Here is a 12,741-nt window from a genome sequence, read left to right on the forward strand (position 1 = left end):
ATAGATTTAGATAGACTTCTCTGTTATAGTTATGGATGGAGTTAGGCTTCTCTTGTATAATTATGAATTTAATTACGTTAAATCACATACACTTTTTTATATTCCTACTTCCACTCTGATACTATACACTGCCCAAAGATAAATTCACTGTTAAAAACTGCCTATCTAAAATTAATCCCAACAGTGCCCTATCTCTACTAATATATATTTTTTTAATGCAAATTTCAGACAAAATGGAAGGCGAACAGAAAGTTTCATTTGAAATTGTCCTTGCAGAGACCAACCAAGAAATCATTGATCCAAATGACATTGAATTTATGGATGAAACTTGGGACCAAGAACTACTGCAATGTGTGCAATCAGTAGATGTCCTCCTTGAAAATGAGGACATTTTACACACTCAAACATTACAAGCTATGTTCAATGAAAATAACGACATTTCAGACAGTGAAATATTAGACATTTTATTAAATTTTGAAACACAATGACAATAATAAATAATTGCTTAAAAAATAAAGAAATAAAAAAAAATCAACAAAACAAACAATCAATTAACATACAATATTTGAAAAGTCTATCATTCTTTTTTCCTTATAGTACGCTCCCCAGAGCGCTTCCCGGTGCGCGTACCGGGCGCTCCCCACGCAAAAAAAAAAACATTTTTTTAATTTTTTTTTGCCCCGCGGGGCCCTTTTAAAGCCTCCACATCAAACCTAGGGGGTCAGGGAGGATCTACTATGCCCCCTTATGGTCATTTCCCCCTTTGTTTTGGCCTCCTCTTGTCTCTCGATCCTACCGAGAGACAAGATGGCGCCCGCTCCGGACTGTTTAGAATGTTGACAGACACCGGAGAGCCAATCAGCTTCGCTACACGAAGTTCCGTTACGCGTCAAGTACGCGAACCGGAGCGCTGCCCGGAGCACGCTTACAGATATATATCTTTTTTTGAACGTTAATTTCTCAAAATCCACTGGATCACATATATTGAGACCTAGCAAAGGCACATCGGGCTACCAGTCCCTACAATTTTGCCAAGTTTCGTGCAAATCCATTCAGCCGTTCGGGCTAAAAGTGAGGCCAGTCGCCCTATGGAAATTAACATGGGAAAAACACGTTTTGGGACCCCCCTTTTTTCTCAGCCCCCCCTTGACAACCCCCCCAAATTTTCAGTGGCTGCTCAGAAATAAAATGTTCCATTTTCCTGAAAATTTCAGCCAATTCCGTCCACAAACGCCAAAGTTATTAGACATAGAATTTTCAAAAATCCCATAGAGAAAAAATCCTAACTATATATACCTACTGGCGACCGCCAGTAGGTAATATATATATATATATATATATATATATATATATATATATATATAATTTTTTTATTTTTATAGAACAATATCTATATGAATACAGACAGTTAGAATGCCTAGAAACCTCCGAAGAAAAAGTAATAGAAGCAACGCTCCAGTATCTATGCAGTACTGAGGCAAAATGCAGAAAAAAGTGATAAGTAAAGAAATTGAGATCTCTAGAATTGTTTTCACTATAGTTAATTAGCCACTGTTATGACTCAATATAGTCACATTATAAGAAAGTTTTCCCCAGGTGCATATATGTGTGCTAGCAGTATAATGTGTAGGCACATTTAGAAGTATCTGGTTTTTAGGTTTCGTAACCTGGCGAGGGGCGAAGCCCCTCCCAGATCGAAATCTGTTGTTTTCAATAGTGAGGTTAGGACAGCCTCTGTTTCCAATTGGCTAGCTCCATAAATGGAGGCTAGCCATTGGGAGGCAGAGGCTGTCAATCGCGCTTTCTCTCGAAAACGCGATTCGGGGGCGTTTCTGGTGCTTTTTTTAAGCCCCGCCCCTTTGTCCCGGGCCGCGCTGCGATTGGCTGCCGGCCCGGGACACCCCCGTGACGTCATTCCCAGGCCGCGCTGTGATTGGCTGCCGGCCCGGGACACCCCCGTGACGTCAGCCAATCACAGCGCGGCCCGGGACCTGACTTGTTAACTACGTTTTGGACACTTTATTAGCATTTACAATTGAACAATAATACTACTAAATTTTTATGTTTTGCAATATAAACTTATTATTTTGGCACTACTAACGTAAATTGCATCCGAGGTAACAATAACGAATTCATATTCAATGTACGTATTTGATTTAGATGGATTGTTTTTAAAACTTCGATTGCTTTTCAGCCGGGTATTTTACTTAGGGTGTAAATATATTTTTGTTTACGGCTGATCGAGATCTCGCGATATTTTGAAGTCGTCATGCCGCTCCCGGCGTGCTCCGCTTTCTCTTCCTGCGCGGCCTGAGGTGAGTGAGACATGGTATCCAGAGCGGAGAGAAGGAGACTAACTTCAATCCGGGGGGAATATTCGCCATCCTGTTTTGAAACTCTTCGGTTTAGTGCTTGGAGAACAGGATCATTCTCACAGACAGAACCCTCCATGTTACTAGCCCTGTTGTGTTTTGGTTTTCCGGGAGTTTGAAGTATAACAGGGCTACGGTGCGGCTCTACTGTGTCATGAGGCACTGGGTACAATTAGAGCAGCAGCGTGTATCCCTCCCGGTATGTATACTGTCCGTTTTACGCCGCCTGATCATTTTAATGGATCACCTGGACACTGGTAGCAAATGCCTTTCTGTTCCTTCTCTGCGAGATGACTCGAGGATTGCACCACCCTTTGTACACTCAAGTAAATTGTAATAGTGTTGTTGTCACTGATTTGTATGTTAGACTACGTAATTATGTCTAAGAAAGGCACGGTAACGCTTGGAATACACTTCGTGCATACGTGTCTGCATTGCTAAACGTTTGTACCGACTAGAAGTTTGGCAGCGCTAACTAATGATACCGTCTTAGCCAGTGTACTTTTCTTTTGTAATTGCATTGGGATATCTAACAGGAAAGGTCAGTTACGTGTTTATCAAACCCATCGTTGTATGACCACCTCTTTAAAAAGAATGTAACCACTTCTCTTTGAGTTTTTTTGTTTGATAGAAAGATAGTAACATACACTTTATCCGGAAATGCTTTATCGTATTCGTCGCGCCGGTTTTGAGAAAGATGTATAAGGCTACTAACGATGCGGCACTCTTTCCTGGCGTCATTTCACATGCGCCTTACTGTGTGTATTCAATGATGCGAAAATGGGCTGGGCATGTTGCTGCGATGATGATGATCTTAGGACACCTTTGAATTGATTATGAAACTAATTTGATTTCTGAGCAGACAACATTTTGAGTTGTAAACCTACATAAAAGGACGCATTGTTGCATCGCGTTTTTTTCATGCATTTTCTTTGCTTCCACAGTTAATCTCTGAAAATGGTGCGCTATTCGCTCGACCCAGAAAACCCGACTAAATGTAAGTGAGATTCGCGTTTGTCTCGTATTTGAAATTCAGTCATCTGTCGATGATTGAACAATTATATTCATTGTAGGTGCTTGACATGTTTTAAGTCAGCTGGTCTAATTATACTTTACTTCTCAGGTCAATACAATGAAGACGATTAAGTGCTTTGAGCGAAGACGAATCTTAATGTGCCTTACATAGGATTAATATTATATTTTTGTTTTGCAGCATGCAAGGCACGGGGTTCCAACCTGCGGGTCCATTTCAAGGTACGCGTCCTTTAGACCACCAACCCTGCATGATTCACCTGATGCTTTAACGATACATTGAACACCAGGGGCTGTGTAAATCCTATCGCCCGATGTTTGGGACAGTTTTTAGTTCAGTAGACCCTTAGATTCAATTCCAAGTTCCCCCCCAATCCTCTGCATCGCAAACCTGTTGGCTGCCAGTTAATAATGCCACTTTATGGATCTGTGTAAGAGGTTGTTGTGCAACTAAGGCAAAATGTGCATCTATATGGAGTGGTGTTAAGTCTTTCATATGAAAAGCCTTCATTATTCAGACCAGCGCCCTTTTGGAAGTGCTTTGAGCGTAGCTTGTTTGACGGGGAAGCCAGTCGAAAAACGCATATGAACTGTAAATTGCAACAGTTTAATGCTACCTATAATGGCCTTATTATCTAATGATACATTCAAAGGAAGACTGGTGAAAATTGGCAGGCTAATAACATTTTACTAAGCTATTGCACAATTGAAAATTACGATTTCTCGGAGGCATTGTTTTTTAGTAGCTTTTATTTTTTACTCCTGCCAATTTTTTTACAATGGGCCACCTATGTAAAGTTTGTGTAAAACTGAGCATTGCATGAAGTTGGTGTCCAGTTCATTCTCTTTAGAGTGATCCCACTCGGTGTCATTCAATTCAAAAGTTCTTTATTTCGGTAAAAGATTTACCATAAAAGACATAAAAACATACATTTTAAAAAAGTGGTTGGTCGGTGTCATTCAATTTGTGTTCTTAATAGTTCACATAATGGAGTTTGTGTAGCTGTGATGATGACTTGCTTAGGACACCTTTGAGTTTTTCATTAAAATGCTTTGCATTCTGAGCAGCTACTAATTATGCCTTGTGTACAATACTCGTCCTAATTCTTTATTTCTAGAGTAAACATGCCCCTTTACATTTTTTTTCTAGAACACCCGTGAGACTGCTCAAGCCATCAAGGGTATGCATATCCGTAAAGCCACCAAATACCTGAAGGATGTCACTCTTCAGAAGCAATGTGTTCCTTTCCGTCGTTACAATGGTGGAGTTGGAAGATGTGCTCAGGTTAGATGGATAATAATTAAGTGTTTAATAGTACATGCCATTACTTGTGAATGTTGGCAGCGTTCTAAAACAGTACTCCAAGTTAATCTTTTATAAAAAATAATTTGAGTCTTTGGACACACAACCTAGAATAAATGATCCTTCAGTTCATGCAGATTTTTATGCACTTCACATCCTTTTTTTTTTTTTTTTTATTTTTTAATAATTTTATTTATTTTTCTTCGTTACAACATATCATTATGAGCATTACATATATCACAATTTTGTCCATTACTGTATTATTTTGCATTATTTAAACTCCAGCCTTAAAAAAAAACACAAAGAAAACCCAACATACAAATTATACAATAAAGCTTACCAGTTCAACTATAATAAGAAACAAACTCCAAAGTAAACCCAAGAAGTCAAAGAGCTGGAAACCGAAAGCAGTAATAAAGACGATACCATCAGCATATTCCCGCCCCCCTCCCCTAATTACTCCTTCTTTGCCTCTCTTTCCATTTACATATTGGCTCCCAAATTCTTCTCCCCAATCGTCTTCCACTTCTCCCCTTTCGAGCATAAATTTTTTCCTCTATATTATATGCATACAGAGTATTTGCCAGCCAGGTTTGGAAGCTCGGAGGACTTTTATCTAACCAAGCCCTAGCTATTGTGAGCCTATAGACAGCCATTATTACAAACAGAAATTCAGCATAGTAAACCTGCTCTTCATTATTCACCCCTAGCATGATCCAAGCCGGCGTAAGGGATAACTCAATATCCAGTGATCTTGCCAAAAAACCCTCAATCTCACTAATCAATGTTCGTAATTGGGGGCATGATGCAAAAATATGTACGCTATCTGCTTCCAGCTCATTACATCTGGGACAATTGATTCCTTGATTCCCTCCCCATTTCGCGATCTTTGCTGGCGTAAAGTACAAAGAATACAATGTTTTATAATGCTGTGATTGCAGCGGGGCAGCACATAGTATCGTACAACCCAAATTCAAAGAATCATAAAACGAATTACTGTCAATTCCCAGTTTATCCTCCCATTTCTTGCTAAATTTAACTAAGTCATCCTGCTTATTTTCCACCAATACTGCATAAAAAGATTTGATAGAGCAGTCCCCCATCAATTTTATTTTCTCCATTATTTCTATTTTATTAAAGCCTGCTGGTCCTCCAACTTTGTTGTTCAGGAAGCTTCTAACCTGTAGATATTTGAAAAATCCCCTATTATCTAAACCATATGTATCTCTTAGTTCTGAGAATTGCTTAAAGCCATCCTGTAAGTATAGATCTCCAATTTGCGTAACCCCCCTTAAAGCCCACTCTGCCATAGTGTGGTCCGCAAAGATTTCCTTAGGGAGTGACCTGTTGTTAAATAGTAAAACATACCTGTTATACCTCCCAATCTTTAGTTTCTTTAAGAATGCATTCCAGATTGTCACTGCCGCTTTTACAGTTTTGAACTTAGTCCTCTTAAAGTAACTATAGTCAATACATTTTAGAAAACAGTTCTCAGTATTTGCCCCAAGCGCGACAGCATAAACCTCTGTAGACATCTTCTGCAGCCTTACATCATCAGAGTTTCCTCCAATAAGACCTTGAATGTATTGCAGCACAGTAGCCATGTAATATAAACGAAAATCTGGTGCCCCCCATCCTCCTTTTTCTCTGGGAAGTGTCATATACCTATAGGCTCTCCGAGTTTTACCTTGGGCCCATATAAACCTATTACATATAGCCTCTATACCATTAAACCAGCTAGCTTCAATCAGCAATGGTACAGCCCTGAACACATACAAAAATTTGGGTAAAATCATCATTTTGATTATATTTGTACATCCAACTAACGACAGGTGTAAATTGTTCATTCTTTCCAGATCTTTTTTCATTTGAACAATCACAGGATCCATATTCTTTTCCACAATTTTACTTACTTCTGCTGTCATTTGTACCCCTAAGTAGGTTGCCATATTTGTCACTCTGTCATCATTACAACTTACCCATTGATTTTTAACTATTTGTGTTTTAGTGGTATTCAAACTATATCCGGAGAACTGACCAAACCTCACAGCTTCTGCTTCAATTGCCCTAATGGCAACTGAGGGTTCTGGAGTCAAAATAGCCACGTCATCCGCGTAGGCTAATGATTTAAGCCTACATCCATTTAACACTAATGGTGATATCTCTTGATTAATTTCCAATTTTCTTATATAGGGATCAAGGTATAGAGCAAAAAGCAGGGGAGAAGAGGGGCAGCCCTGCCTTGTACCTCTCTGGATGTTAACTGCAGCCGAGAAACCTCTATTAATTCTTATCTTGGCCGTCGGATTTATGTATAATGTCTGCAAGGCCTTTATAAATCCTGGTCCTATACCGTGCCACTTCAAAACATCCCATAAATATCTCCATGAGACCCTATCGAATGCTTTTTCAGCGTCGAGAAACACCGCTGCCATTGGGTCTTCTAGGGTATCTGCTACATCAAAAGCCGTAATTACTAACCTAGTGTGGTGAGTTGTTCCCTTGCCTGGGACAAATCCATGCTGAGAGGGGATAACCATCGATTCAATTTTCCTGGATAACCTTTTGGCTAACATTTTGGAAAACACCTTAACATCGGCATTCATTAACGTGATAGGTCGGTAGGAGCCCGGGACATCTGACGGTTTGCCTTTCTTCGGAATAACAATGATGTCTGCTCCCCCCCAAGAATTTGGAACAGACTCACCCACTTGTGCTAACAGCATCAAATTATACATATCTGCTAACAGAGAGGATTGGAAGATTTTATAAAATTCAACTGGAATCTGGTCCGGGCCAGCGGCCTTCCCAGATGGCAGCTCACTCAAGGCCTCAATCAGTTCTTCCACCTTGAATTTCTCTTCCAACTCTTTTCTGTCTACTTCCTCCAATTTTGACGAATCTATCTCCCCCAGGTAAGCCCTTATATCCTCTTCTCCTCCATCTCCTTCTGATTGATACAGTGTCATATAAAACTGCCTAAAAACCTCTCTGATCTGTTCTGCTCCCTTAACATTGACCCCTTGGTTGTTTTTAATCTCCTTAATGTCTGCCATCCCATCTCTTTGTCTAGATCGTACCGCTAATATGTGACCAACTCTCTCACTGAGTTCATACGCCTTCTCTTTATTAGCCATGTACTTCTCCACTGTCCTTTTTGCCAACCCATCCATAACCTCTGCTTTAAGAACGACTAACTTCAATAAAATCTGCTCGATTGGTGAATGCGCGTTTATAGCCGTCATAAGTTCCTCCTCTGCCTCTCTAATTAATTCGTTATCTCTCTCTACTTTTTCCCTCTCCCTTTTCTGTGCAGTAATAACATAGCTCAGGGTCATTCCTCTTATTCCGGCTTTACAAGCATCCCACACTATCCCTGGTGTTGAAGTACCTCTATTAATTTCCCAAAATTCCTTAATCCATTCAGACATTTTTACCCTATATATTTGATCCTGGAGAAGCATTCTGTCAAATGTCCATTGTGTCGGCTCCATATTTCTCTTTTGCCCAAGATTTACAGTTAGCACTAGTGGGCTATGATCTGAAATGATCCTAGGTTCTCTTACTATCTTTACCCCATCTACCAAACCTCTTGTAATCAGAAAATAATCCAACCTAACTAAAATCTGGTGGGGAGCTGAAAAAAAGGTACTCCCATCTAGATTCGGATGGCAGCATAGCCATGGATCCTCTAGAGAATTATTCCTCGCCATATCCGCTAAGGCCCTATAAGTTCTCTTTTTTCTCCCCGTATATTTCCTGTTAGAATCTAGAAAACTGCTATCTGCATCATGGAAATTCAGATCACCACACAAAATAATAGGTTCTGGCCACTGTGCAAGTTCCGCATCTAAAAATTGGAAAATATCTGGGTCATCACCAGTAGACCCATACACTGAGACCAGCGTGAAAGTTTCTCCCCTAAACGTTAGTTCTGCTATGACCCATCTTCCCCACTGATCCTCCAACTTCCTTTTGACTAGTGTGTCCTGTCTTTTACCCAAGATTACCACCCCTCTTGTCTTTGTATTCTGATTGGTTTTTGCCAAAACCTTGAAGCCAAGTTGATCAAATAGATAGGCCTTCGTACCCTCAATGTGTGTTTCCTGCAGGCACACTAAGTCTGGTTTTAATGATCTTAACAAGGAAGCAGATTTTAACCTCTTATTTACCTCATTAAGCCCACATATATTTATTGAGACTACTCTACAGGTCATTATATTTCATAGATCTTCCTATTTCAGATTTCCGTTTGAACCAACAAGCTTTAATGATTATCTTTGAGATTTCCCCTATATTTTTCCCCCCTTGAGCTCGCTTGTATACCTTACCCCATGCAGCTTTTGTGTATCTTTTCTATCTCTTACTCCCTCACCTTGTTTGTGCCCAAAGCCAACGTGTTTGTCTCCCCTCCCCACCACCCACCCCTCTCCCCCCCTTACCCCCCACCCCTTAGGAGCCCCCCCCCCCTTACTACAGGCAAATAGGCCAATCCTGGCCTATGTGTAGCCCCCTGTAGTCTGTAGAATCGCTACTCTCTCCCATCCCATCCTGGTTTCCTCACTGATAAGCCTTGCTAAATGCCTCTCTTTGACATTATCATCTTACCATCTTACCATCTTACGGGGTCTTTGGTGGAGTTCTCGTGGGAGACCTTGGTGGGGTTCTGGATCTAGTTCTACTCTCCTTACCATTACCGGCTTCCGTGATTTCTGCTAAATATTCTGCTGCTTTTACCTCAGAAGTAAACATTCTGGTATAACCTTTCCTGATTACTTTCAATCTTGACGGGAACAATAGATACGCTTCTGCCCCTTGCTTTTGGAAGGGCCCTATCATCTGCCTCAGTTTCCACCTTCGTTCCACAGTAACGTGGCAGAAGTCTGGCCTTGAGAAAAAAGTGTTCCCGTCAGCTATCTTCCTTGAGTCAGGCCTAGCTTTATCTATTATTTCCTGCCTTGCTAAAAAATTGCCTAGAAAAACCAACATTGCTCTTGGGAGCTCCTTCTCTTGCCTTCCTCGACTTTTCTTGAACAGTGGATACCTATGTGCTCTCTGCACTTCGACATCCCAGTGCCATTTCGACTCGGGAAAGGCCTCTTCCAGAATCTTAACCACATAACCTCTGGGGTCCTGCCCCTCTCTTCCTTCCTCCAGCCCCAAAAGTCGCACATTGTTCCTCCTTTGGCGATTCTCAAAGCTTTCTAGTTTCCATTGGAGGTCTTCAACCACCTTTACTTGATCCGTTTTAAAAGATTGCCAGTCTGTCATTTCATCTTCTACCCTGCTTGTCCTTTCCTCAACTTGTGTGACTCTCCCTTCAACCTCTTCCTGTTTTCTGCTTACTTTCCTTAGTGTCGCTTGGAGTTTTTATGTGTCTCTTTTTGCCCTTCTGCTCTCAGTTCTTGCTTCCTTCTGCATCTGTTTTAAAGTTCCAAACAGCATTTCAAGGGTTACATTTTGTGTATTCTCATTTTCAGCTCCTTCCTGCTCGTTTTCCTTGTAGGTCTCTGAGGTGGCGGCATAGTCCCATGACAATTTCTTAGTCGTGCTACTCCTTAATCCTCTGCCATTTCTTTTCTTGCCAGTGCCCAATCCTTTTCTCTTTTTCGTCGCAAATTCACTAGAACCCTTGCTAGTATCCGAATCAGAGGTGTGCTCAGTGCTCTCCTCTTCCTCTGACTCCTCTGGCTCCTGTTCGCTAGCATTTGATGAGACTGATTCCTCATAGACCGAAAAAAACTCAGGAGAGCCTCCCCTCATACTTCTGTCTGTACTTTTAATATTTCTGCCATTGTCATGACTCAGGTGCAGCCTTTGCTCCGTTAAGCTCTGTGTGCTGCCCCAGCTTGATCCTGCACCCTGTATAGGATTACTATACGGCTCTAACTCTACAGCCAGCAGAGCATCTAACATCAGCTTGTTATTTTGATTCTCTAACGGGTTTGAAACATTCTCCTCGAAACTGTTGTTCTTACCAGCCTCCTTGTTCACCTTTCTGATTTCTGCAGCTTCCATGGCTCCTGCGTTATGCTCTGCACGCATTGAGCCGACTTCTGCAGTGCTCGGTGGTTGCCGAGCAACCAAACCGCCTCCAGCGCCTGCGTCCTCGCGGTCCACTGATCCTGCTTCCGCGTACTTGCACTTCACATCCATTGCCTGTTTCATCCTATGGACTTTTTCAGGTTTCATCTTAGCTTTATCTGAGACCCAGTAGACTACTTCTAACAAGCAACAGTTCCCTTCTATTGCTGCTTGTACATGTGACTAATCGGGCGATATAGAGGTATGCCTTGCAATCCAAAAGTAATGTGGAATATGGTTACATCCAGGTCTTTAGAGACTGCTCAGCATGTTTTCTCCGTGACCATAAAAAAAACTGGCCCCTGTATCTTGCCCAACCTCTGGGCTTTCACACCTTGCTATGTAGGTATTCTCTCACCTAAAATGTATACTAACTGGCCACTATATTCGTCCAATATTATGGATTTACACAGGTGTGCAAAGAAATTATCCGCTAGTCCCCTCCCGAAATTCAAGAGTTCGTCATCTGCCATCCCACGTTTGCCAAAGAATCCTCTAGTGGCGAACAAGCCGTTATTCGGGGCTAAAGGTCAGTCATTAGAAGGAAACCAAGGGATAGTAGTCCAAAAAAAATGCTCTAGTCTTTGGAGGAGGGGTGGTTAAAAAGAGAAAAAATGGGACAATAACAGCCATATTATGGTGCTGATTATCCACTATTGGTCGGGTCATTTTCTCCGTGGCCCAGATGGCCATAGAAGCAGTAGACTAGCAGTAATACATGCCAGGCTTCTGGGTGAAATGATCTGGGGTGGTTCCTGGTGTGACCCGTCTCTGCTCTTGCGTTTACCAGAACGCGTCTGCGCTCCATTAATATGCAATAAAAAGGGTCATACCTCTGTATAATGCATTACTATTAAGTTGCTTTTCTTTCTGCTGCTGGTGTAATAGCTTTTTTTTGGCTAAGTGAAAATTAGCTTGAACAGATCCTCTGTACACGTTTAGAATTTGAGCATGAAATACTATTGTATATCACAATACAGCATGTCTTGTATTTTTTATGGTCATTCTGGTTCGTCTGTGCGAAGTTTCTGTACTTCACTCTGTTCGTTTCTTAGCCAACACATGTTTCGTCGCTGTTACATGGGATTACCCTGCGACTTCTTCAGGGCTTATGTCTGTCCTGAGTTCTCTTATTTTCTGTGATAGTTCCAACCCGAAAAGGGTGTCTTTTAAGTGGAGTGGCAATCATGGAGAAGTGGTCGCCATGGTTAAACTTTTTCTTTGCCTATATTTTTAGTAAAGCGGATAAAGTTGTAAATTACCAACCAGCTGCCAAATGGGGCAAAGTTGTGGAGGTTGGATATCATAGCGAACGGCGCACACCACAGAGCTGTGATATCCAATCTCCACAACTTTGCCTGATTTGGCAGCTGGCTGTATTGGAGCGGTTTACTGCGTGCCCTGCCCAAGGAGCCTGTCCTCCGGTTAGGTGAGATGTGCTGCTCTGCTTACCTGCTGGGGTCTGGGCAAGACCGCTGGCATCACTCAAGGGTGTCCCTTCTGCACAGGCAGATGGACTGCAGATTTGTAGTTGGCGGCTCCAGGACTGAGCGGATACACCTAAAGATGTTCTTCCTAAGCCCAGCCAGGAGTGTGGAGGAGCAAGTGTGTGCCACTGAGGCAAAGGGGTGGGCACTGAACGTCACCCTCAGGCTTTTTTTTAACACACGCACTTACTACATGTGGCCAGGTGTCTACTTTGTCCGGGCAAGGGGCATCTTTACCTCTGTTACCCAGTGACCATGGGTCAGGTGCCACAACCCCTTTGGTTCAGTTGTAGTCAATGGGATTTATTTTGGGTTTTGTAGTTACCAGACCCTAATTTGAGTGTGTTTTAGTTGGTCACCACTGTAATGAGGAGGTCCCTTGACCCCTAATTTTAATACCCTCCACACTCACCCTTTCTATGTAAAGCGCTCTGATATCTGCAAAGATCTTGTTCGCGCTATA

At 41.8% G+C, this 12,741-nt stretch overlaps 1 long non-coding RNA gene and 2 other non-coding genes across 4 annotated transcripts; all 3 read left to right on the forward strand.

Moving 5' to 3' along the window:
- The first annotated feature begins 2,257 nt into the window (after positions 1 to 2,257).
- Positions 2,258 to 4,684, forward strand: LOC144798665 (uncharacterized). Of its 2 annotated transcripts, none has more exons than XR_013603601.1 (4): positions 2,258 to 2,315; positions 3,317 to 3,369; positions 3,586 to 3,626; positions 4,555 to 4,684. It is a non-coding gene; the product is annotated as an uncharacterized LOC144798665 (long non-coding RNA). The 2 variants fall into 2 exon arrangements; XR_013603603.1 differs by lacking the exon at positions 2,258 to 2,315 and adding an exon at positions 2,502 to 2,571.
- Positions 3,170 to 3,235, forward strand: LOC144801104 (small nucleolar RNA SNORD58). The gene has a single exon (XR_013604980.1). It is a non-coding gene; the product is annotated as a small nucleolar RNA SNORD58 (small nucleolar RNA).
- Positions 4,408 to 4,473, forward strand: LOC144801105 (small nucleolar RNA SNORD58). The gene has a single exon (XR_013604981.1). It is a non-coding gene; the product is annotated as a small nucleolar RNA SNORD58 (small nucleolar RNA).
- Positions 4,685 to 12,741: the final 8,057 nt, after the last annotated feature.

This window comes from Lissotriton helveticus, chromosome 12 (assembly GCF_964261635.1).
Source record: "Lissotriton helveticus chromosome 12, aLisHel1.1, whole genome shotgun sequence".
Classification (NCBI taxonomy): domain Eukaryota; kingdom Metazoa; phylum Chordata; class Amphibia; order Caudata; family Salamandridae; genus Lissotriton; species Lissotriton helveticus.